Below are 27,458 nucleotides of genomic sequence, written 5' to 3' on the forward strand. Positions count from 1 at the left end.
TACAAGATTACGAGGGGCATGGATAGGGTAAATAGACAAAGTCTTTTCCCTGGGGGACGGGGAGTCCAGAACTAGAGGGGCATAGGTTTAGGGTGAGAGGGGGAAAGATATAAAAGAGACCTAAGGGGGCAGCTTTTTCACACAGAGGGTGGTACGGGTATGGAATGAGCTGCCAGAGGATGTGGTGGAGGCTGGTACAATTACAGCATTTAAGAGGCATTTGGATGGGTATATGAATAGGAAGGGTTTGGAGGGATATGGGCCGGGTGCTGGCAGGTGGGATTGGGATATCTGGTTGGCATGGATGGGTTGGATCGAAGGGTCTGTTTCCACACTGTACATCTCTATGACTCTATGAGCATCTGAAACCTGAATGCAGGCTGAGGTAACTAGTTGTTGTCAGGAACAACCGCTTAACACAAGCTCTTCATAACTTAGGCGGCAATAAAATGGCTTCTCAATGCAAATAATATGACAAAATGGCTTCCAGGCTACAAATTGATAATTCTGCTAAAAGCTGCATAAAATAGCTTTTAATTCTGCTATAGCTGCACAATTAACTAACCATGACTGCTTCGATAGAGAGTAGCAGGCAATGCTCCCTTTACTGCACTGAAATAACTAGACAAGATCAGACATTACTGGCCAGCCTAACTGACCTTCAAATGCAGGTGCAGTGGCTCGGTTTGTGAGATAAGGGTGGCCTAACTGCTGGAAAACAAATTCTGGTTTAGTGGTGCTGGAAGAGCACAGCAGTTTAGGCAGCATCTGAGGGGCAGTAAAATCGACTTTACTGCTCCTCAGATGCTGCCTGAACTGCTGTGCTCTTCCAGCACCACTAATCCAGAATCTGGTTTCCAGCATCTGCAGTTATTGTTTTTACCTGTTGGAAAACAAAGTTGGTTCCCAGGAAATATCACTGGACCAAGTAACGGTCAAATAAAGCAATAATGTAAATTGATTGGTAAATTGTCTGAATGTACTATATGATCATGGCCTGTACCTTGCTTTAAGAAAAGTATAAAGATGTCTATGTTTTAAGTCATATGTGCAGCTCCTCCAAGGAATACGGAAGTACACAACCACTGTGTTTCTGAACAATCTGTGCCCAGCAATATGAAGAAATAGAAAGTGAAGTCTGAAAGAACCAGAATGATTGAGAGTGCTTATTGATCAATCACAGCGCAGAGAGACCCCCCATACCAAGGGGTCCAGATCTTCAGAGGGAGATGGGACAAATGCTGGCAAATGAGACGTGGTCAGATCAGGATATCTGGTCAGTGCGAATGAGCTGGACCAGAGGGTCTGTTTTCCGTGTTGAATGACTCTTATGATTCAATGACTATAAATGGTGGGGGAACTGAAAAAAGTGCTTTGCATCAGTTTTCACAGTGGAAGGCACAAGCAGCATAACAGAATTGCGACAGAATCAGGGGGCAAAGGTGAGCATAGTGGGCATTAACATGGAAAAGGTGGAAGCTGAAAGGTCTGAAGTTGGATAAATCACCTGAACCAGACCGCAGAGTTCTGAAGGGAATAGCTGTGGAGGCATTGGTCGTGATCTTTCAGGAATCACTGGATTCAGCGAGGGTCCCAGAGGACTGGAAAATGGCGAATGCGGCACCCCTGTTTAAGAATGGAGAGAGGCAGAAGACAGGAACCTTGTAGACCAGTTTGTTGTCGGTCAGATTTTACAGTCCATTATTAAGGTTGAGACTGCAGAGTACTTAGAAGTGCATGGTAAAATAGGACTGAGTTAGCACAGATTCATCAAGGGGACGGCATGGCTGACAAAGCTATTAGAATTCTTTGAGCAAGTTAGACAAGTCCCTCCATGCTCCTCGCGGTTTCGTAAACCTCTACAAGGGCACCCCTCAGCCCCTGACAGTCCAGGGAAAACAGCCCCAGCCTATTCAGCCTCCCCCTATAATTCAAGCTCTCCGGTCCTGACAACATTCTTCGTAAATCATTACTGCACCCTCTCATGTTTAGCAACACCTTTCCTATAGGAGGGCAACTAGAATTGTACACAGCATTCGAACAGTGGCCTCATCGATGTCTTGCACAGTTGCCACGTGACACCCCAACTCCTTTACTCAGTGTTCTGACCAATGACGGTAAGCGTGCTAATCGCTTTCTTCACCACCTGATCTATCCATGTTCAAGGAGCCATGCAGCTGCACCCCTGGGCCTGTTTTGCCACTGACACCCCCCACCAGGTCCCTACCATCAACTGTATAAGTCCTACCCTGGTCAGCCTTACCAAAATACACACCTCCCCTTTATCGAAATCTCTGTCTGTCAGTCCTCAGCCCATTTGGCCCATGTGACTAAAGTCTTTGTCCCAAACGCTATTTCACCAGCCTCACTGTCCACTCTTGCCTAAGAGGAGCCAGGAGGGGACATGAGAAGTTGTTCGCGGATCGGATCAAGGAAAAACCTAAGGCCTTCTATAGATATACCAGGAATAAGAGAATGACTAGAATAGGATTAGGGGAAATCAAAGACAGGAGTGGGAAGCTGTGTGTGGAATCTGAGGACATAGGGGAAGCACTTAATGAATATTTTTCGTCAGTATTCACATCGGAAAAGGGCAATGTAAGTGAGAATGCAGAGATACAGGCTACTAGATTAGAAGGGATTGCAGTTGACAAAGAGGAGGTTTTAGCAATTTTGGAAGATCTAAAAATAGATAAGACCCCTGGGCTGGATGGGATTTATCCTCAGATTCTCTGGGAAGCCAACAAGGAGGTTGCAGAGCCTTTGACTTTGATCTTTATGTCGTTATTGTCGACAGGAGCAGTGCCAGAAGACTGGAGGATAGCAAATGTTGTTCCCTTGTTTAAGGAGGGGAGTCGGGACAACCCTGGGAATTATAGGCCAGTGAGCCCTACTTCGGTGGTTGGAAAAGTTTATAAGAGACAGGATTTATATTCATCTGGAAAGGAATAATTTGATTAGGGATAGTGAAGGTAGGTCATGCCTAACTAACTTATTGAGTTCTTTGAGAAGGTGACAAAACAGGTGGATGAAGGTAAGGCGGTTGATGTGGTGTATATGGATTTCAGTGAGGCGTTTGATAAGGTTCCACACGGTAGGCTGTTGCACAAAATACAGAGTTTTGGGATTGAAGGTGATTTAGCAGTTTGGATCAGAAATTGGCTAGCTGAAAGAAGACAGAGGGTGGTGGTTGATGGGAAATGTTCATCCTGGAGCTCAGTTACCAGTGGTGTACCGCAGGGATCTGTTTTGGGGCCACTGCTGTTTGTCATTTTTATAAATGACCTGGATGTGGGCATAGAAGGATGGGTTAGTAAACCTGCAGATGACACTAAGGTAGGCAGAGTTATGGAGAGTGCTGAAGGATGTTGTGGGTTACAGAGGGACATAGACAAGATGCAGAGCTGGGCTGAGAATTGGCAAATAGGGTTTAATGCGTGAGGTAGTTCACTTTGGAAGAAGTAAAAGGAATGCAGAGTACTGGGCTAATGGTAAAATTCTTGGCAGTGCAGATGAACAGAGACCTTAGTGTACAGCTGCATAAATCCCCGAAAGTTGCCACCAAGGTTGAAGGGGCTGTTAAGAAGGTGTTTATTGGTAGGGGGATTGGGTTTCAGAGCCACGAGGTTATGCTTCAACTGTACAAGACACTGGTAAGGCCAGACCTGGAGTATTCTATGCAGTTCTGGTCACTGCATTTAGAAAGAATGTGGAAGCTTTGGAAAGGGTTCAGAGGAGATTTACCAGGATGTTGCCTGGTACGGAAGGAAGGTCTTACGAGGAAAGGCTGAAGGAACCGAGGCTGTTTTTATTAGAGAGAAGGAGGTTGAGAAGTGACTTAATTGAGACATATAAGATAATCAGAGGGTTAGACAGGGCGGACAATGAGAGCCTTTTTCCTCAGATGGCAATGGGCTAGCATGAGGGAACACAGCTTTAAATTGAGGGGTGATATAGGTGAGATATCAAAGGTAGTTTCTTTACTCAGAGGGTAGTAGGGGGTATGAAGCGGCCTGCCTGCAACAGTAGTAGACTCGCCGACATTAAGGGCATTTAAATGGGCATTGGACATACATATGGATAATAACGGAATGGTGGAGGTGAGATGGGCATCAGATTAATTACACAGGTCGGCGCAACAGTCGAAGGCCGAAGGGCCTGTACTGCGCTGTAACGTTCAATGTTATCTTTTACATATCTAAACAAAAATCTCTTGCAAATCTTCTTTTCTATTTCTCGCTAGCTTCCCCTCATATTTCATCTTCTCCCCACTTAGTGCTTTTGGAGTTATCTGCTGGTTTTTAAATGCTTCCCAGTCCTGTAACTGTCACCACGCTGTACTCTTGCTTTTATACTGTCCCTGACCTCTCTCGTGGGCCGTGGTGGCTTCATTCCCTCCCCTCACCTTCATGTGTTTCTTCCTCCTTGTGTGATAACCCGATTTGTCCTTTCTAATTTTACCTTTGATAAGTCACTTCTATTAATATTTTCAAACAATTTATCCGAAAAGACTGGGATTCTCTGTAATGTTCATGGTTCACTCAGCGAGTCTTCCCCACAACACACACACACACACACAATCAACACAGGACTGAGGGTGTTGTATTTAAATACGCGCAGCATATGAGTCAACATTCAAAAGCTCAAAGCGCAGATTGAATATGGTGGATACAATTTTTTGGGTTTGACAGGGACTTGGCTCTGACCCGACCAGGGCTGGGAACTAAATCTCTAAGGATACATGTATTGAAAGGACATTTATAAAATCACGAGAGGATTGGATAGGATAAGTAGGCAAAGTCTTTTCCCTGGGGTGGGGGAGTCCAGAACGAGAGGAAATAGGTTTAGGCTGAAAGGGGAAAGATATAAAAGAGACCTAAGGGGCAACTTTTTCACACAGAGGGTGGTGCGTGTATGGAATGAGCTGCCAGAGGAAGAGGTGGAGGCTGGTACAATTACAGCATTTTAAAGGCATTGGATGAGTATATGCATACGAAGGGTTTGGAGGGATACAGGCCAAGTGCTGGCTAATGGGATTAGATTAGGTTGGGATATCTGGTCGGCACAGATGGGTTGGACCGAAGGGTCCGTTTCCGTGCTGTACATCTCTCTGACTCTATGACCTGCTGATGGGCAGAGCGGCTGAGGCCAGCCTTATTAACCTTTGACCCACAATGAAACTAGTTGCTGTAACCAACGGACAAAGTTATCGTTTCTGCGTGATGTCAGTCTTTGCACTGTGCTTACAGAATCCCTCCAGTGTCAAAACAGGCCCTTCAGCCGAACAAGTCCACACCGACCCCTCCGAAGAGTAACCCACACAGCCCACTCGCCTACCCTATATCTACCCCTGACTAATGCACCTAACCGACACATCCCTGAACACGATGGGCAATTTTGCACGGTCAATTCACCCTGACCTGAACATCTTTGGACTGTGGGAGGAAACGGAGAGTCATCCCATTCCCCCCTCAGTCGAAGCAAAACACTCAGAGACAGTATAGTTTTACCTCCTTCGTCTTTATTCCAGGCCCTGGAGGGGGAGGGAACGATCGCCCATGTTCACAGAGACACGAGCCCACGGTCTTCTCTGGAACAGCAGTTTCTCAGTGAACTATATAGTCATCTTACAGGGAGCAGCATCCAAATAAGGCAATATGCATATTGATTAGGTGGCCGTTACAATCGAGTGTTAATAGTAGAGATTAAACCATCTGGTGTTATACAATAAATGCTCTTAACTTTAACTGGCTTCACATAATGAATGTGTTGCACCTTTTTAAACTGACTTTGCAATAACGAATGCTTCTTCATCTTGTTAAATGGCTTTAAATAAAGACAGCTTTTTCGCCTTGTTAAACCACTAATCCTTGCCTCCAACACCTCATTGTTTACTGCAAGTTCTTATCTGATCCAAGTCATGCTAGCTGAGCCTTTTGTCACCCAAAACCTAACTATCCCAACCTTATACACTTTCTCAGGAGCGCCTGGAGGAACCCCACGCAGACATGGGGAGAAGATGCAAACTTCACACAAGACAGTTGCCCGAAGTTAGATTTGAACCCGGGTTCCCGGCACTGTGAGGCAGCAGTGCTAACCACTGAGCCACCGTGCTGGGCCCTGAACCTGGGCTTCTTTTGATCATTTTAAAAAGACCTTCCAAACAATGAACCGATAAAGCACCTCTTGCCCTCTACACGAGATTCCAATGCTGCCTACAAATCCCACAAACTACGTACTCACTCGGGCTGTCTCTCACTCCGGATGTGAGCTTGCCTGCCTGATAGTGCGCGGCTGACAGTCAGTCCTCTGGGGTTGGCAAGTGAACGGTCTTTCTCCGGTGTGAGTTCGCTGGTGTACACGTAAGGTGGATGACTGAGCAAATCCCTGCCCACAGTCAGAGCAGATGAATGGTTTCTCCAGAGTGTGAATTCTCCAGTGTTCGCATAACTTGGACTTCTGAGCAAACCCCTTCCCACACTCAGAGCAGGTGAAAGTTTTTTCCCCAGAGTCAGCTCCCTGGTGTGAATGTAAGTTGGATAACTGAGTGAATCCCTTCCCACACTCAGGGCAGATGAATGGCTTTTCTCCCATGTGAGTTCTCTGATGTTGATTTAAGTTGGATAACTGAGAGAATCTCTTCCCGCACTCAGGGCAGGTGAACGGTTTCTCTCCAGTGTGGGTTCGCTGATGTCGATTTAAGTTGGATAACTGAGAGAATCTCTTCCCGCACTCAGGGCAGGCGAACGGTTTCTCTCCAGTGTGGGTTCTCTGGTGCACCTGTAAAGTGGACAACTCAGTGAATCCCTTCCCACAGTCAGAGCAAGTGAATGGTTTCTCCTCTGCGTGAACTTTCTGATGTACATGCAATCCAGATGAGTTAGCGAACCCCTTCCCACATGTGGTGCAGATGAATGGTTTCTCCCCAGCGTGACTTCTCTGGTATGTCTGTAAGCTGGATAAATGAGCAAATCTTTGCTCACAGTTGGAGCAGGTGAACATTTTTTCTTCAGAGTGTATTCCCTGGTGCACCTGCAAGGTGGATAACCGAGCGAATCCCTTCCCACAGTCAGAGCAGATGAATGGTTTCTCCCCAGTGTGAGTGCTCTGGTGTCGATATAACTTTGATGACTGAGCGAATCCCTTCCCGCACTCAGAGCAGGTGAATGGTTTCTCCCCAGTGTGAATTCTCTGGTGTACATGTAAAGTTGATGAATGCGCAAACTCCTTACCGCACTTGGTACAGATGAACGGTTTCTCCCCAGTGTGAGTTCTCTGGTGTACATGTAAACTGGATAAATGAGCGAACCGCTTACCACACTTGGCGCAGGTGAATGATTTCTCTCCAGTGTGAGTTCTCTGGTGTATCTGTAAGCTGCACAAACGTGCAAATCCCTTATCACACGTGGAGCAGGTAAATGGCTTCTCCCCAGTGTGTTTGCGCCGATGAACGTCCAGTCTGGATGGAAATCTGAATCCAATCCCGCAATCCACACACTTACATGGTTTCTCCATGGTGCCAGGGTCTTTGTGCCCCGTCCACACTGAAGGATCAGTTAAATCCTGAGCCAGACACAAAACAAGTGTGTCTTTGCCCCGCTTTAAACGGTGCAATTTATTTTTGCAGTCATGCAACAAAAGGAAAGCTCCTTCCACAGTCAGTTCGCTGGAACGCTCTCGTTCAGGTGTGTCTGCGTCTCGGTGCTCTTCCAGTCACACTGATGTTTGAAACCTTTCCCCTCAGACAAACATTTCTCCTTCCACAATCAGAGGGCAGTGATTTTCAGCTTCTGATGAATAGAATGACTCCGCCTGATGCTTTGTTTTGGGTTTTCTCGATGTGAGCCCTCCTCTTCCAGTCCCTGTGACAGGAGATAACCAAACAGTTCACTGTCAGTGAGGCAGAGAATTCATTAAACAGACAATTCCAGTTTCTGTGGTGTATTTTCCTCTCTTGCCCCCTCCAAATCATAAATCCCCGTCCCCCACACTCTCTCTTCCTCTCTCCCACCCTCATTCCTGGGTGAAATCCCAATAAAACATTAGATAATTATCTCCAACCCATTCTAATGGTTACAGCTGGAGACAAGACCCTTTACCCCACTTTGAGGCAACTGCTAAAATGGCCGCCGCGCATGTGCACAGTCATTCAGGGCGCAAATCGTGCTGCGCATGTCTGCCGGTCGGTGGGTGGGGGGGGCGGAGCGGATAATTGACGCAGGATGTGGACCAATAACAAGTGAGCGGGCGGTCCTGGATGACTGTGGCACCGGGCTGGTCCTCCTGCCAATCGGAGTCAATGAAGGGGCGGGGCCGGACGACAGAGCGAAGCATGCGCATCGCTGGAGCTGGAAGGACGGAGGGTGGGATTGAAAGGGACAAAGGGGCGGAACCTTGAGACAGGAACATGCTCCCCCCACCCCCAAGACCCCAATTAGAAACTGCAGCAACTTCCATCCAATGAAACCTTTTTGAATTGACTGCTAGTGAGGGAATATGGAAATTCCTGTGAATGGGGGTTGGAATAATGATAAGAAATAGGAGCCAAAGGTTAGGCAAGGAACACAGTGAAGTGTTGAAACCGCAGGCAGCCAGAACCTCAAGGTCACATCTTGAGGTCACCCAGTCTGCACTTTGTCTCCAGAATGGACATGAGACTGCACTGTCAGCAACAAACACAGGAGGCTAGACTGAAGTGCAAGTAAATCCCTGCCTCATTCTGGAAGCTGTGTCTGCAGCCTTGGATAGTGGTGAGGAGGGAAGAAGCAAACACAGGAGATGTGACAGCTCCTGTGGCTGTTTGGGAAAATACCACAGGGCTGTGGGGCGGCACTGGGAGTGGAGGTAGAGTGGACTGTGGGGTTCCAGAAGAAATGCCCCCTTGTGGGAGGTTGACAAAGGAGGGGAGGGGAATATGTACCTGGTGTGGCAATCCACTAGAAGTGGCAAAAATGGAATCTAATAATCCTTTGAATGTGGATGTTGTTGGGGTGGGCTATTTTTCTCTGTCTCTAGGCTCCATCTCCACCTATCATTTCTTCCTCCCGCCTCCGTCCACCCCTCCTTTCGCATATATACGAAACTTGTGCCAGCTACGATCAGTTCTGAAGAAGGGTGATAGGACCCAAACCGTTAACTGATTTATTACAGTTACATGGACCAAGGAGAATGAAGTTTGACTTACTTGCTTGACAGACAGATCGTACTGTAACAAGTGCATCAGGGTAACTGAAAAGAGTACAGCAAACAGAGTTTTAGCTGCCGAGAAGATGCAGAGAGGGATCAACATTAACGTTAAACTGGTCCATTCAAATATCTGATAATAGCAGGGAAGAAGCTGTTCTCTGATATCTTTCCACAGGTGCTGCTGGAACTGTTAAGTTTTTCCAGCAAATTCTACTTTTGTTTCTGATTTTCATCATCCACAGTTCTTGGTTTCCTTTTGTTAGGAGATGACTTATACACAGCAACTTCCACCCAAGGAAACCTTTTTGAACTGACTGCCAGTGTAGAAATTCTTGTGAATGGGGGTTGGAATAATCATAAGAAATAGGAGCCAAAGGTTAGGCAAGGAACACAGTGAAGTGTTGAAACCGCAGGCAGCCAGAACCTCAAGGTCATATCTGCCGACAGAACGTAGGTGTTCTGCAAAGCAGTCACCCAGTCTGCACTTTGTCTCCAGAATGGACATGAGACTGCACTGTCAGCAACAAACACAGGAGGCTAGACTGAAGTGCAAGTAAATCCCTGCCTCATTCTGGAAGCTGTGTCTGCAGCCTTGGATAGTGAGGAGGGAAGAAACAAACACAGGAGATGTGACAGCTCCTGTGGCTGTTTGGGAAAATACCACAGGGCTGTGGGGCGGCACTGGGAGTGGAGGTAGAGTGGACTGATGTTGACCATTCATCCCCCTCAAACCTCTCCAGCTATTTTAACAGATCATGGCTCATCTGCCCCAGGCCTCCACTGCCTTTTGTGTCAGCTCATCAAAAGCCTCAATAGCCCCAAAACGTTTCAAAAATCGAGACACATCTTTTGAAATTACTTTCAGTGGTCTAGCCCCCCACAATTCTCTGGCTAGAAAATTCCAGACCTTCACTACTCTTTTAAAAAAAATTTCTTCCCTTCACAATTTAAAATGAGAGTGCCATTATTCTGTAAGTGTACCTTATATACACTCGTAGCAACATCTCAATATCTATCCTTTCAAACCCCCCTCCCAGATGTTGTGTTTCAATAAGGTCACTTTGTTGTCCTAAACATTAATTAGATTGGATTCCCTACAGTGTGGAAACAGGCCTTTTGGCCCAACAAGTCCACACCGACCCTCCGAAGAACAACCCACCCAGACCCATTCCCCTACATTTACCCCTGACTAATGCACCTCACACTATGGGCAATTTAACATGGCCAATTCACCTGACCTGCACATCTTTTGACTGTGGGAGGAAACCGGAGCACCCGGAGGAAACCCACGCAGACACGGGGAGAACGTGCAAACTCCACACAGACAGTTGCCCGAGTCGGGAATTGAACCCAGGACCCTGGTGCTGTGAGGGACAAATAATAAAGGACTAAAACAAACAAAAAATCCTACAGAAACATCAGGGGTCTGGCAGCATCTGTGGAAAGTAGAAGAGTTAATGATTCGAGTCTGATATCTTGGATTAGATTAGATTCCCTACAGTGTGGAAACAGACCCTTCGGCCCAACGAGTCCACACCAACCCTCCGAAGAGTAACCCACCCAGACCCATTTCCTTCTGACTAATGCACCTAACACTATGGGCAATGTAGCATGGCCAATTCACCTAACCTGTACATCTTTGGACTGTGGGAGGAAACCAGAGCACCCAGAGGAAACCCACACAGACAGGTGGAGAATGTGCAAACTCCACACAGACAGTCGCCCAAGGCTGGAATTGAACCCGGGACCCTGGTGCTGTGAGGCAGCAGTGCTAACCACCGAGCCACCGTGCTGCCCATATGGCACTTCTTCAGAAGTGAGACCTAATCTGCTTAGCTATTCTTGATAAGTCAACCCCTTCACTCTAGTAATTAGCTAAGTAAATCTCTTTTGAACTGTTTCCAATGCCAGTATATCACTTCTTAAAAATTGTGCACATTGCCACAAGTGCAGTCTCATCAACATCTTGTACACTTGAAACAAAACTTACAAATCATATTTCCCTTAATTACTCACCACACTTGCACGATAATTTGTTTTGTGTTTCATGCACAAGACCCCTCTGTGCTGCTCTTTATTGGAGTCTCCATTTAAATCACAGTCTGCCTCTTGATTCTTCCGACCAAAAGTCCATGACCACACACTTTCCGACATTAAAATTGCATCTTGCCGTGTTTTCGCCTACTCACTCAACCGATACATAACATTTCTACAGATCCCTCATGTTCTCATCACAAGGGGAGAATTAACACCTAACAAACTCAAACCAAGTGAAATGCATTGGGCTCTTCCGAATTTCTATCCTCGACTGACCGCGATGGATTTTGGAAACTCTGTTGATAAGGGCTTAGAAGGGAGGATTTATGAACAGCAAACTCGACTGAGTTTCTGTCTCAGACTGAGAGCAATTTTCTTTTGTAAATATTTTATTGGACATTGGGGAAACTTCCCTGAGGCAGAACCCTCAAATCAAATCACTGTCACCGCACACCATCCTGACTGGAACTGCACTGATGAATCCCTCACGGTCACTGGGTGAAATCCGGGAACTCCCTATATTGTGGGTGTCCCTACAACCCACAGGCTGCTGTCTTTTGAAGAGGTAAGCTCAAAACCACTCTCTCCGGGGTCCATTTAGTGCCAGCCTTGTTAAGAGACACACACATCCTGTGAAAGATGGAAGAAAAACAAACCTGCACTCTGAACAGAACGGGTGGTTAAGAAGGCCGATGGGGCACTTGCCTTTACTTGTGAAGGTAGTGAACAGAACAGCGGGGTTTAAGTTGGAACTGTAAATGTCATTGATCGGGCCACAGCTGGGGTGTTGCACACAGTTCTGGTCACTGCACTGCATTGGAGAGGGTGCAGGGGACATTCACCACAATGTTCCTGGGATGGAGCAGTTTAACCATGAAGAAAGGTTGGACAAGCTCCAATGTCATCGTTGAAGCAGAGAAGATCGAGAGGGGAAACCTGACTGAGGTTGCAAAATGATGAGAGGCAGACGTAGGGAATGACAGGAAGAAACTTCTCCCGTTTAGTCACAGGATCAATAACAAAGCTACACGGATTGAAGATACAGGGCAGGAGCATGAGAGGGTGTTTGAGAAGAAACCGTTTCAGCCGGAGGGTGGTAGGTATCTGGAATTCACTGCATCGAAGCAGGAGCCATCAGAATGTTGAAGAAATATTTTGATGAAAGACCAAGGAGCAGGTGCTGGGAAAAGGGATTGGATGAGATGGGCACTTGACGACTATATTGGACACGATGACCCAAAGGGTCTCTTTCTATGCTGTATTACTCAATGACCCTCCTTAATGTTTCACATCCTTCCTGAAGTACGGCCCCCTAGAACTGGACACGACATTCTAGCTGAGGCCAAACAAAATCTGAACAGAGGGGCAGTCCCAGACAGATCGAAAGGGGGAAAAGAAACAAACATGGGGAAATAGACAGCTGATCACTCATCATTGGAAAGTGAAGAAATTTGTGGTCACTATTTCGGGTGGGACTTCTTCAGGATGAACAATTCCCACCACCAGCACCAATGACACCCCACCTCCACAGGACAGGATTCTGGGTAATCCAAGATGGAGGACAGGAAATTTTTCTGGCTCGAGCAGGTTGCTCCTTTTTGAGGTATTTTAGGTGTTGGAGGTGTGAAGTCCAGGAGCAGAAATTACTGTTTTTATATGCTGCTGCATTGCTTTGGAACTTTGGAAAAACAAAAAGAGTCAAAACAGCACTTTTAAAAAGGGAGAGAAACAGACAAAGGTGAGGTCAGTGCAGGAGGGAGAGAGAGAGAGACAGACAGAAAGCAACCCACACTGCTCCCTGACACAGCAGTGAACCTGCCCAGGTACTGCCTTTGCTGTTGGATTCATGTATCACTGGACGTCAGAGTGCATCTGGGAAAATTAACAAACAGTGAAATTTACAACTGATCTTGCAGGAACCTGTTTAGGGGCGGTCACAGCACAGAGATGGATCAGTGAATATTTTTAAGTGTTGCCGTACAGTAAGTCTGCAGTAGTGAGTAAACGGGTTTCCTTCTGGATTACATGTTTAATTGAGATATTAAAAAAAATATAAGCCATAAGTATTAAGTTAGGCTGGAACACTATTTTGTAGAGGGATATGACAGTACTATTTTCGGGGACTGTAGATTGAAAGAAACAAAAATGACCTTTAGTAGAGTGACATGCTCTTCTTGTTGGATGTGGGAGTTCAGGCAAAGTTTACCTGTTACTGAGGATTATATCCGAAATAAATGCCATTGGTTGCAAATCCTATCAAATCGAATGGATCGGTTGGAGCGACAGTTAGAGGCAATGAGGAATTTACAAGAGTCATAGAGATGTACAGCATGGAAACAGACCCTTCAGTCCAACCCGTCCATGCCGACCAGATATCCCAACCCAATCTAGTCCCACCTGCCAGCACCCGGCCCATATCCCTCCAAACCCTTCCTATTCATATACCCATCCAAATGCCTCTTAAATGTTGCAATTGTACCAGCCTCCACCACTTCCTCTGGCAGTTCATTCCATACACGTATCACCCTCTGCGTGAAAAAGTTGCCCTTCTACCATATACCAGCTCTTCAGTCATGCATTCATCTGCTCTATCCTTCTATTCCTGCCCTCACTAGCTTGCAGCACTGGGAGTAATCCAGATATTACAACTCTCGAGGACCTTTTTAAATTCCTGCCTAACTCTCTATATTGTCCCTTCATAATCTCATCCTTTTCCATTCCTATGTCATTGGTTCCAATGTGTACAATGCCCTCCTGCTTGGCCCTCTCCCCCTTGAGAACATTCTGCACCCTCTCTGAGACATCCTTGATCCTGGCACTAGGGAGGCAACACACCATTCTGATTTTTCGCAGTTGGCCACAGAAACGTCTGTGTCTCAGACTAGAGAGTCTCCTAACACAACTGATCTCTTGGAACCCGACATACCCTCATTGCATTAGAGCCAGTCTCGATACCAGAAACTTGGCTGCTTGTGCTACATTCCCCATAGAATCCACCACCCCCTACATTTTCCAAAACAGCAAACCAGTTTGAAATGGGGATAGCCACAGAAGGCTCCTGCATTACCTGTCTACCTCTCATACCTTTCCTGGAGTTAACCCATCTATGTAACTGTATCTGTGACTTTCCTGTAACTGACGTCCATCACATCCCTTGCTTTTGTGCCAGGGTTGGTGGATCTGAGCTACAGGGAGAGGCTGAACAGGCTGGGGCTGTTTTGTGAGGTGCTGCATTTTGGGAAAGCAAATCTTAGCAGGACTTATACACTTAATGGTACGGTCCTAGGGAGTGTTGCTGAACAAAGAGACCTTGGAGTGCAGGTTCATAGCTCCTTGAAAGTAGAGTCACAGGTAGATAGGATAGTGAAGCATGTGTTTGGTATGCTTTCCTTTACTGGTCAGACTATTGAGTACAGGAGTTGGGAGGTCATGTTGCAGCTGTAGAGGACATTGGTTAGGCCACTGTTGGAATATTGAGTGGGATTCTGGTCGCCTTCCTATCAGAAGGATGTTCTGAAACTTGAAAGAGTTCAGAAAAGATTTACAAGGATGTTGCCAGGGTTGGAGGATTTGAGCTGTAGGGAAATGTTGAATCGGTTAGGGCTGTTTTTCCTGGGGTGTTGGAGGCTGAGGGGTGACCTGATGGAGGTCTATAAAATCATTGTTTGGAGATGCCGGTGTTGGACTTGGGTGTACAAAGTTACAAATCACACAACACCAGGTTATAGTCCAACTGGTTTAATTGGAAGCACTCGCTTTCTGAGTGCCGCTCCTTCATCAGGTGGTTGTGGAGGACACAATTCTAAGACATAGAATTTACAGCACAAGTTTACAGTGTGATGTAACTGAAATTATATATTGAAAAATACCTTGATTTTTGGTAAGTCTCTCTTCTGTTAGAATAACCATGATCGTTTCACTTCTTTCATATGTAAATCACAAAACAATTTTTTTTTAGAAGTTTCATTCTCAGGTTAATTGTAACTATTGGTGTCAGCGTAGATAAGATGTTGAGATATTGAAGGTGTTAGCCCCCTGTGTTCCCTGTCTGTGCCATAATGTTTAAACTGAATCTAATCTAAAACGTGAGTGAACAGAGTCTTACATGGATTCATGCAGTTTTTGAGCAAAGTGCAATGTAACTCTGCAACGACAAATTCGCCCCACAAACGTAGATGTGTATGTGTTCATGTGGGTTTTTGTGGGTGTGTATGTGTCTGCGGTGGGAGTTTGTGGGTGTCTGTGAGAGAGAGAGTGTATATGTGGGTGGGTGGGGGCGGTAACCTTTCAGGAGCTAGCAACAGCAGTCAGGTCAGCAGCACTGTGACCGGCTCTGAGGGAAAGCGTGCAGTCAGGCAGAGCAATAGTGATAGGAGAGACAATTGTGAGGGGGACAGGCAGGAGATTCCGTGGCCTCAGAGGAGACCCCAGGATGGTGCATTGCCTCCTGGGTGCCAGAGTCAAGGATGTCTCTGAGCGCTCGCAGAACATTCTGAAGGGGGTGGCTGAACAGTCAGGGGTCATTGTGCACATGACATAAATAGACGAAGGGATGGGGTCCTGCGAAATGAGTTTAGGGAGTCAGGTAAGGAGTTCAAAAGCAGGACCTCAAGGGTAGTGATCTCTGAGATTACTCCCAGTGCCACGTGCTAGTGAGGATAGAAATAGATTGATAGCCCAGATGAAAGTGTGGCTGAGGAGCTGGTGTGGGGGGGCAGGGTCTTCTTGTCTCATTGGAACCTCTTCTGGGATAGAGGTGACCTCTACAAGAGAGACAGGTTGCACCTGAACCGGAGGGGGACCAATATCCTTGCGAGGAGTGTTACCCCGGAGGGTTTAAACCAGTTTTGGCCGGTTGGGACTCTGAATAAGAGGGGGGCCTTCAAGAAGTCAAGGGAAAATACACTAGCCATCGCGAACAAGCTTACTACTCAGGATAGCCCGGGGCACAGCAAAGGGAAGGAAAAGACTTCTGGTTTAAAGTGCAATTATTTCAATGCACAAGGCCTGACGGGTTAGACAGACGAGCTCAGAGCAGGGATCGGCTCTAGGGACTGGGATATTATAACCATAACAGAAACATGTCTGAAAGAAGGACAGGACTGGCAGCTCAATGTTCCAGGATACAGAAACTACAGGCGGGAGAGAAGGACAAGTAAGTGAGGAGGGGGTGCTGCCCTTTTGATAAGGGAGGACATAACAACAGTGCTTAGAGAGAATATTCTTAAGGTGTCATCAAATGAGGCCACATGGTTCGAACTTAGAAACAAGGAGGGGATGGTCACTCTGTTAGGACTGTATTATAGAACTCCAAATAACCAGCAGATACTAGAGGAACAGATTTGTAGAGAAATTGCAGATCCCTGTAGGAATATTAGAGTGGTATTGGTTGGAGATTTTAATTTCTCCTGTATTGACTGGGCCACCCAGAGTGTAAAAGGCCCAGATGGGGGTGGAATTTGTTCAACATGCTGAAGAAAGTTTCCGAAATCACTATGGAGAGGGCCCTACCCAGAAGGGTGCAACACAGGACCTCCTCTTCGGAACTAATTTCAGGCAAGTCAAATCAAAAAGCACTTTGGGTCCAGTGACCATCACGCTCCTATCGTTTTAAAATAACTATGGAAAAAGATAGGGACGGGTCCATATCGTTAAGGTGCTAAACTGGAGCAGGGCCAATCAGGCAGGATCTAGTGGAGTCTGTTTGAAGGAAAAGGAACGACTAGCAAATGGGATGCTTTTAAAAGTGTGATATCAAGAGTCCAGGGACCAGTATGTCCCTGTTAGGGTGAAGGGAAAATTTGGCAGTTTTAGGGATCCTTGGCTGACGAGGGATATTGAGACTCTGGTCAGGAAAAAGGCAGCGGCATACTTTGGGTTTAAGCTAACTGGTTAGCACTGCTGCCTCACAGCGCCAGAGACCCGGGTTCAATTCCCGCCTCAGGCGACTGACTGTGTGGAGTTTGCACGTTCTCCCTGTGTCTGCGTGGGTTTCCTCCGGGTGCTCCGGTTTCCTCCCACAGTCCAAAGATGTGCAGGTCAGGTGGATTGGCCATGCTAAATTGCCCATAGTGTTAGGTAAGGGGTAGATGTAGGGGTATGGGTGGGTTGCGCTTCGGCGGGGCGGTGTGGACTTGTTGGGCCGAAGGGCCTGTTTCCACACTGTAAGTAATCTAATCTAATCTAATCTAATCTAATCTAACGGGCTCAAGTGAATCCTGAGGGGACCATAAAAAGTGTAGGAGCGCACTTAAAGTGGGAAATCAAAAGAGGGTGTGAGATGGATCTGGCAGATAAGATTAAAGATAATCCCAAGAGGTTCTATAGCGATATTAAGCATAAAAGGGTGGCGAGGGAGTGAATAGGCCCCCTTAAAGATTAGCATGCCTGTTTATGTGTGGAGCTGCAGGAGATGGGGGAGATTTTTTAAATGAATATTTCTCCTCGGTGTTTACTGAGGAGAGAATCATGGATGCTAAGGAAAGGAGGGAAAAAAAAGAGGGGATGTTTTGAAATGCATACATATTACCAGAAAGGAGGTTTTTGTCGCCTTAAAGTGCAGTAAAGTGGATAAATCCCCTGGGCCTGATCAAGTCCATCCTCAGACATTGTGGGAGGCTAGGCAAGGAACTGTAGACGACTTTACAGAGATTTTTGTTTCAATGTTAGCCGATGGTGAAGTTCCAGAGGTCTGGAGGGTGGCTAATGTTGTTCCATTGTTTAAAAAAGGTAGCAAAGACAAGCCAGGGAACTACAGGCCAGTCAGCCTGACATCAATGGGAGGCAAATCGTTGGAGAGGAGACTGAGGGACAGGATCAACTAACATTTGGATAGTCTGCTTGGGGATAGTCAGCATGGATTTGTGCACGGCAGGAAGTCATGTCCGACAAATCTTCCAGAGGTTTTTGAAGAGATAACCAAAGGGATAGACGAGGCCTTTGACAAGGTTCTGCACAGCAAGCCAGTCATCAAGGTTAGGTTGCATGGGATGCAGGGAGAGCTAGCTAACTGGATTCGAAATTGGGTCAATGGTAGGAAGCAGAGGGTGATGGTTGAAGGTTGTTTCTCGGACTGGAGGCGTGTGACTCGTGGTGTGCCACAGGTGTAGGTGCTGGGACTATTGGGATTTACATAAATGATCTAGATGTGAATGTGCAAGGCGCAATTCAGGAGTTTGCGGATGACACAAAACCAGGAGGTATCGTTGATTGCGAAGAAGGTTATCAGCGGGATCATGCTCAGATGGGGAAGTGGGCTGAGGATTGGCAAATGCAATTCAACACAGATAAATGTGAGGTGTTGCATTTTGGAAAGTCAAACCAAGGTAAGACTTATGCAGTAAATGGTAAGGTCCTGAGGAGTATTGTGGAACAGCGGGAGCGAGGAGAACAAATACATAGTTCATTGAAAGCAGTGTCACAGGTAGACAGGGTGGTGAAGACGACATTTAGCATTCTGGCTTTCATCAGACAAGGAATCGAATATAGAATTTGGGATGTCATGTTATAGTTGTGTAAGTCATTGGTGAGTCCACACTTGGGGTATAGTGTATAGTTTTGGTCACCCTGTCATAGGAAAGATATAGTAACTGGAAAGAGTGCAAAGAAGATTTACGAGGATGTTGCCAGGACTAGTAGGTCTGAGGTAGAGGGGGAACTTGGCCAGGATAGGACTTTATTCATTGGAACATAGGAGAATGAAGGGTCACCTTACTGAGGTATATAAAATCATGAGGGGAATAGATAGGATGAATGCAGATAGTCTAATTTTCCCCAGGGATGGGGAGTTGAAAACTAGAGGATATCGGTTTAAGGTGAGAGGGGAAAGATTTAAGAAGGACCTGAGGGGCAACGTCTTCACACTGACAATGGTGCGTTCATGGACTGGGCTGCCCCAAGTTGGGGCAGGTACAACAGCAGCATTTTAAAAAACACAGTCAAGAGAGGTACATGGATGGGAAGGGTTTAGAGGGATACAGACCAAATGCGGGTAATTGGAATTGGCCGAGTGTGCAACGTGATCAGCATGAAGCAGTTTGGGCCGAAGGGCCTGTCCCCATGCTGTATTACTCGATGACTTTGTGTTGTCCAATGATTGGAAGCTAATTATACGTGTGACAACGTTTACACGCCAGTATGCAGGTGAATAAAAACAAGATGCAAGTAGTTAGCAATAATACGATAACTGGGTGCCAGAAGAGCTAGGGGACCGCTCAAGCACTGGGTGATCTTCCCTTAAGTAATTGGTCAGTGGCGCGGTCAAACACAGAACATTACAGCGCAGTATAGGCCCTTCGGCACTCGATGTTGCATCGCCCTGTCATACTAATCTGAAGCCCGTCCCACCTACACTATTCCAATGACGACTTAAATGCACTTAAACTTGGTGAATCTACTACCGTTGCTGGCAAAGCATTCATATCCTTACTATTCTGAGTAAAGAAACTACCTCTATAACTGTCTTATACCTATCTCCCCTCACTTTAAAGTTGTGTCCCCTCGTGTTTGCCGTCCCCATACTTGGAAAAAGACTCTCCCTGTCCACCCTATCTAACCCTCTGATTATCTTATATGTCTCTATTAAGTCACCTCTCAACCTTCTTCTCTCTAATGAAAACAGCCTCAAGGCCCTCAGCCTTTCCTTGTAAGATATTCCTTCCATACCAGGCAACATCCTGGTAAATCTCCTTTGCACCCTTTCCAAAGCTTCCACATCCTTCTTATAAAGCGGTGACCAGAACTGTACACAATACTCCAAGTGTGGCTGTACCAGAGCTTTGTACAGCTGCAGCATAACCTCGTGGTTCCGGAACTCAATCTCTCTATTAGTAAAGGCCAAAACACTGTATGCCTTCTTAACAACCTTGAAAAATGTGTTGCTGGAAAAGCACAGCAGGTCAGGCAGCATCCAAAGAGCAGGAGAATCGATGTTTCAGACATAAGCCCTCCTATTTAAAAAATAAGAAGGGCTTTTGCCCGAAACCTCGATTCTGCTGCTCCTTGGATGCTGCCTGACCTGCTGCGCTTTTCCAGCACCACATTTTTCAGCTCTGATCCCTAGCATCTGCAGTCCTCACTTTCTCCCAGTTGATTTTAACCCACTGCGAATCCTCCTGCAAGGATGCCTTCCTTGAAGAAGCTCTCTTCCTCCCTCTACAAAGATTTCAGTGAGTCCCTCTCTCACTGCACCCCCCAGGTCATTTTCTCTGCCCTGAAGCTCTTCAGCCACGTCCTCAAACAGACTCGCCACCACAGCCACATCTCCTTCCTCAGCACCTGTCTACGGAACCGACTGACCCCGCATGGACTCCGGACCACGTTCAGACCAACAAAATAAGAAGGGCTGAGGCCCGAAACGTCGATTCTCCTGCTCCTTGGATGCTGCCTGACCTGCTGCGCTTTTCCAGAAACACATTTTTCAGCTCTGATCTCCAGCATCTGCAGTCCTCACTTTCTCCTTCTTAACAACCCTGTCAATCTGGGTGGCAACTTTCAGGGATCTGTGTACATGGACACAGATCTCTCTGCTCATCTCCACTCCCAAGAATCTTACCATTAGCCCAGTACTTTGCATTCCGATTACTCCGTCCAAAGTGTATCACCTCACACTTGTCCACATTAAACTCCATTTGCCACCTCTCAGCCCAGCTCTGCATCCCATCTATGTCTCTCTGCAACCTACCACATCCTTCGTCACTATCCACAACTCCATCGACCTTAGTGTCGTCCGCAAATTTACTAACCCACCCTTCTAAGCCCTCATCCAGGTCATTTATAAAAATGACGAACAGCAGTGGACCCAGTGGACCCTTGTGGTACACCACTGGTAACTGGATACCAAGATAAACATGTTTCATCAACTACAACCCTCTGTTTTCTTTCAGCTAGCCAATTACTGATCCAAACTGCTATGTCTCCCACAATCCCATTCCTCCACATTTTGTATAATAGCCTACTGTGGGGAACCTTATCGAACACCTTGCTGAAATCCATATATACCACATCAACCGGTTTACTCTCATCTACCTGTTTGGTCACTTGGTCAAAAAAGTCAATAAGATTCATTAGGCACGACCGACCCTTCACAAAAGCGTGCTGACTGTCCCGGATCAGATTATTCTTTTCTAGATGGTTATAAATCCTATCTCTTACAACCTTTTCCAACACTTTACCAACAACTGAAGTGAGACTCACTGTTCTGTAATTGCCAGGGTTGTCTCTACTACCCTTTTTGAGCAAGGGAACCACATTTGCTATCCTCCAGTCCTCAGGCACTATTCCTGTAGACAATGATGATTTGAAGATCAATGCCAAAGGCTCAGCAATCTCTTCTCTTGCTTCCCAGAGGATCCTAGGATAGATCCCATCCGGCCCAGGGGACTTGTCTATTTTCTCACACTGCAGTATTTCTAATACCTCTTCCTTGTGAACCTCAATCTCCTCTAGTCTAGATGCAAGTATCTCTGTATCTTCCTCGCCAACATTTTCATTTTCTACAGTGAACACTGTCAAAAAATATTTATTTTGTGCTTCCCCTATCTCCTCTGACTCCACACACAACTTCCCACTATTATCCTTGATTGGCCCTAATTTAACTCTAGTCATTCTTTTATTCCTGACATACCTATGGGAAGCCTTAGGGTTAACCCTGATCCTATCCGCCAACAACTTCTCATGTCTCCTCCTGGCCCTTCCGAGCTCTCTTTTTAGGTCTTTCCTGACTTCCTTGTAACCCTCAAGTGCCCTGAGTTTTCATATTTTGTCCTAACATGAGTCTTCTTCTTCTTCTTGGCCAGGGATTCCACTTCCTTAGTAAAACACGGCTCACGGCTTCTATATCTTCCTCCCTGACTGACAGGTACATACTTATCTAGGACACACAGGAGCTTTTCCTTGAATAAGCTCCACATTTCTAATGTGCCCATCCCCTGCAGTTTCCTCCCCATTCTACGCTTCCTAAACCTTTCCTAATTGCATCGTAATTTCCCTTCCCCCAGCTGTAACTTTTGCTCGGTGGAGTACACCTATCCCTTTCCATCACTAAAGTAAACCTGACAGAATCGTGATCGCTGTCTCCAAAGTGCTCACCTACTTCCAAATCTAACACCTGGCCGGGCTTATTACCCAGTACTAAATCTAAAAGTGGCTTCGCCCCTTGTAGGCCTGTTTACATACTGTGTCAGGAAGCCCTGCACACACTGGAACAAAAACTGACCCATCTGTAGTACTCGTACTGTAGTGATCCCAGTCAATATTTGGATAGTTGAAGTCCCCCATGACAACTACCCTGCCTCTCTCACTCCTATCGAGAATCATCTGTGCTCTCCTTTCCTCTACATCTCTGGGACTATTCGGAGGCATATTGAAAACTCCCAGCCTGGTGACTTCTCCTTTCTTGTTTCTAACCTCAGCCCATACTACCTTAGTTGACGAGTCCCCAAAGTTCCTTTCTGCAACTGTAATACTGTCCTTGACCAACAATGCCACACCTCCCCCTCTTTTACCATCTTTGTTCTGACTGAAACATCTGAATCCCGGAACCTGCAACAGCCATTCGTGTCCCTGCTCTATCCATGTCTCCGTAATAGCCACAAAATGGAAGACCCAGGTACCAACCCACGCTGCCAGTTCACCCACTTTATTTCGGATGCTCCTTGCAAATATAAACTGTTCTACTTACCCTTCCCAGAAGTCCTTTGCTCGCTCCTCCCTCACTGGCCTGAAGGTAAGAAGTTGAAATATACTTACCGGCCTTCCCAACAATCACCTCACACCAACGTCACCTCCCCCCGGCTCCCGCCGCTCCGAACTGCAATATCATTCTAACAAATCACAAATATCTTCTGCATTAAGATCTGAGAGTGTGATGTCCCAGACAGGGCGATCAGCAAACTTCCAAACCGCGTTGGGCAGAGACCAATTTGCTAAATCTCTACGCGCTGATGGTCTGGGCCATGCAGCAGGTAATTTAACAGCTTCCCTCGTGAGTTGCCCAACTTTAGCAAGTTTATTTTGTAAAGTCGCAATAACCGTTGATCTTAATGGACCCATCTCTGTCCCTGATCTATCTCGAATGGAATAGAGTACATGGCTTCTGCTGCTTGGTTGTCATGTTAATGGGGCGTGTAAAGGGAGGGCAATGGAGGGGTCATTTTTACTGCCATTAGTAATTTCCGTCATGTTCAAAACTACATTTGTTTCAACATTAGCCACTGGTGAAGTTTCAGAGGTCTGGAGGGTGGCTAATGTTGTTCCATTGTTTAAGAAAGGTAGCAAAGACAAGCCAGGGAACTCCAGGCCAGTCAGCCTGACATCACTGGTAGGCAAATCATTGGAGAGGATACCGAGGGACAGGATCAACTAACATTTGGATAGTCAGCTTAGGAATAGTCAGCATGGATTTGTGCACGGCGGGAAGTCATGTCCGACAAATCTTCCAGAGTTTTTTGAAGAGGTAACCAAGGAGCTAGATGAGGGTAGGGCAGTAGTTTGAACACTGGGATGCATGTATCATTCTACCACTGAAGATGAGGTATCTGTACGTCCCTTCCACTCATCCCACCATAATCATATACCCCAGAATCCATGTCCCTTTATCTCTGTAACATAGAGTCATAGAGACGTACAGCACGGAAACAGACCCTTCAGCCCAACCCGTCCATGCCGACCAGATATCCCAACCCAATCTAGTCCCACCTGCCAGCACCCGGCCCATATCCATCCAAACCCTTCCTATTCATATACCCATCCAAATGCCTCTTAAAAGTTACAATTGTACCTGCCTCCACCACTTCCTCTGGCAGCTCATTCTATACCCGTACCACCCTCTGTGTGAAAAAGTTGCCCGTTAGGTCTCTTTTATATCTTTGCCCTCTCACCTAAACCTATGCCCTCTAGTTCTGGACTCCCCAACACCAGGGAAAAGACTTTGCCTATTTACCCTATCCATGCCCGTCATAATTTTGTAAACCTCTATAAAGGTCACCCCTCAGCCTCCAGGGAAAACAACCCAGCCTGTTCAGCCTCTCCCTGTAGCTCAAATTCTCCAAACCTGGCAACATGCTTGTAAATAGTTTCTGAACCCTTTCAAGTTTCACAACATCTTTCCGATAGGAAGGAGACATAACAGCCAAGCACTATTTCATAGCCCTATCTTACACCAGTTTTCATGTCAGCTACTTTAGGCACTACCTTCTGATATTCTTATCTCAGGTCAATGGTGAGGTGCAGTTATTGTCATCTAGTTTCCACAGATAATTGAGGGGGTGGGGGGGGGGAGAGGGGGAGGGGAAGAGAAATGCGATTCCACGTCATACAGTAACAGGAGCATATTTCGTTCCTGTTCCCTGGAGTTATTGGGAACATAAGTTGTTACATGTGCAAGTGAGGTTCAGCAAAGTTCACATTTCGAGGTAAACCTGGTAAACCATTCCAACTATTTTGCATACAGTTGCTATGATGATGGCTCCATCCTCTGGACTATATCCTGTGGTGAAAATGTCTAGGTGATGGCAGAAATCATGTCATACCAGGCAGGAGGAAACACAGGCACTGCAGCAGTCACCACGTCATCAGTTTGCTGCAACAGAAGGGATTTTTGATTCTAGTTTAACATCCGAATCACCATACCATATTCATGCTTACCCCCATTACAGACAAACAACTCTGTCGCCCACTCACGGTCACTTCATATTGCAGTGAGCCAACTGGGAGAAAGTGAGCACTGCAGACACCGGAGATCAGAGTCGATGAGTGTGGTGCTGGAAAAGCACAGCCGGTCAGGCAACATCCGAGGAGCAGGAGAGTCGATGTTTTGAGCATAAGCTCTTCATCAGGAATGGGCTTGTGGGCCAAGGGGGCTGAGGGATAAATGGGAGGGGGTTGGGGTTGGGGCTGGTGGTGGGGGGGGGAAAAGGTAGCTGGGAATGACTCTCCCGCTCCTCAAATGCTGCCTGACCTGCTGGGCTTTTCCAGCACCACACTATTCGACTGCAAAAAGCCAACCAAAGCAAAGAGGGAATTTATTCCCATCACCTCGCAATAGGTGCGGGTCTCATCTCCTCGTTATAATTCTCTTCCTTTTTAAAAGATTTCAAATCTTTATTTGCGTATTGAAATAAAAACCAAAATTAGTTACTGTGCATGCCAAAAGATTAAACAAAATGGCAACCTGTACAGACGATTTGATCGAACTGAGCTTAGGTCCCTGACATCTTCACTCTGTTTGTACGAGGGGGCATAACTACAAACTGAGGGGTGGTAGATTTAAGACAGATGTCAGAGGCAAGTTCTTTACACAGAGAGTGGTAAGGGCGTGGAATGCCCTACCTGTTAAGGTAGTCAACTCAGCCACATTAGGGAGATTTAAACGATCCTTAGATAAGCACATGGATGATTTGGAGTTAGTGTAGGGGGACGAGCCGAGAATAGCTCACAGGTCGGCGCAACATCGAGAAGGGCCTGTTCTGCGCTGTATTGTTCTATGTTATTAAGATTTCCTGTGGTCTTTTCCAGGTTCCTCTGGAGAAATCCAGGCTCTTTAGTGCCACCAGACCGTACTAAGCCAGCCCAGATGGTCAGTAGTGTTCTAAATCTCCCCCGCACCTCCTTTCCGAAAAGCAAGGGCAAGTGGGAGAAAGGAGAACTGGGGTAGAAAGGGTGGGTGGGGAAAGAAAGGACACTGATGGGGGGGTTAGGAGCCAACCAGTTCATTCAGTATCTAAAGTTTCCTTTTCTTTAAGAAATACGTAGCGAGAAGGCGATACTCGTGCAAAAATCAGAAAAGAAAATCACTTACATGGTACCGCTGCTGCTTTTCCTTTCTCCTTCAATTGTCGTTGCTTCCCCCAAGTTGACCTGCACGACAGGCTTCCGAATCCAGCAATCTCCCGCTACGGTTCTCGCCCAGGCTCCTTGGGGTTTGCGCGTCATCGTCCCAGCTATCGTGGGTCCAACACTTCCCAAAGAAACTCCAGCGACGCTCACCCGAGACCGACCTTGGTCACGTGAGTCCAGCTTTCCTGACCGGCCCGGGATTTAACAACCCCAATCAGTCATAGAGATGTACAGCATGGAAACAGACCCTTCGGTCCAACCCGTCCATGCCGACCAGATATCCCAACCCAATCTAGTCCCACCTGCCAGCACCCGGCCCATATCCCTCCAAACCCTTCCTATTCATATACCCATCCAAATGTCTCTAAATGCTGCAATTGTACCAGCCTCCACCACTTCATCTGACAGCTCATTCCATACCCGTACCACCCTCTGTGTGAAGAAGTTGCTCCTTAGGTCTCTTTTATATCTTTCCCCTCTCACCCTAAACTTATGCCCTCTAGTTCTGGACTCCCCAACACCAGGGAAGAGAGTTTGTCTATTTACCTTATCCATGCCCCTCCTAATTTTGTAAATCTCTATAAGGTCACCCCCTCAGCCTCCAGGGAATACAGCCCCAGCCTGTTCAGCCTCTCCCTGTAGCTCAAATCCACCAACCCTAGCAACATCCTTGTAAATCTTTTCTGAACCCTTTCGAGTTTCACAACATCTTTCTGATAGGAAGGAGACCAGAATCGCACACAATATTATAACAGTGGCCTAACCAATGTCCTGTACAGCCGCAACATGACCTCCCAACTCCTGTACTCAATACAGGAGGAAACCAAATGCCTTTTTCACTATCAACTGGGCTCCCCGTCACCACCCAACCCAACACGGTGACTCTTTCACAGCTTTCAGCACTTTCCTCGCCAAGCTGTCAAGGAGCTGCTCAGTGGGGTTTGGCGGATGTCGCATCAGCATCAGATTCAAATCCACTGAATCCAGCCACGCAGCTCAGAGAACATAGAACATTCCAGCACAGTACATACAGGCCCTCCGGCCCTCGATGTTGCGCCGACCTGTGAAACCAATCTGAAGCCCATCGATCCTACACTATTCCATTCTCATCCATATGCCTTTCCAATGACCATTCAAATGCCCTTAAATTTGGCGAGTCTAGATTAGAGTGATGCTGGAAAAGCACAGCAGGTCAGTAGTGTTCTAAATTTCCCCCACACCTCCTTTCCGAAAAGCAAGGGCAAGTGGGAGAAAGGAGAATTGGGGTAGAAAGGGTGGGTGGGGAAAGAAAGGACACTGATGGGGGGATAGGAGCCAACCAGTTCACTCAGTATCTAAAGAGTCCCCACCCTTCTCTCTGACCTATCACCTCCAGCCCCACCCCCATTCACCTATTGTAC

General features: G+C 46.6%; 1 pseudogene; it reads right to left on the reverse strand.

Annotated features, from left to right (window-relative positions):
• The window catches only part of LOC140460073 (uncharacterized), a 52,610-nt pseudogene that overhangs the window by 19,648 nt on the left and 5,504 nt on the right, over nucleotides 1-27,458 (reverse strand).

This window comes from Chiloscyllium punctatum, chromosome 36 (assembly GCF_047496795.1).
Source record: "Chiloscyllium punctatum isolate Juve2018m chromosome 36, sChiPun1.3, whole genome shotgun sequence".
Taxonomy (NCBI): domain Eukaryota; kingdom Metazoa; phylum Chordata; class Chondrichthyes; order Orectolobiformes; family Hemiscylliidae; genus Chiloscyllium; species Chiloscyllium punctatum.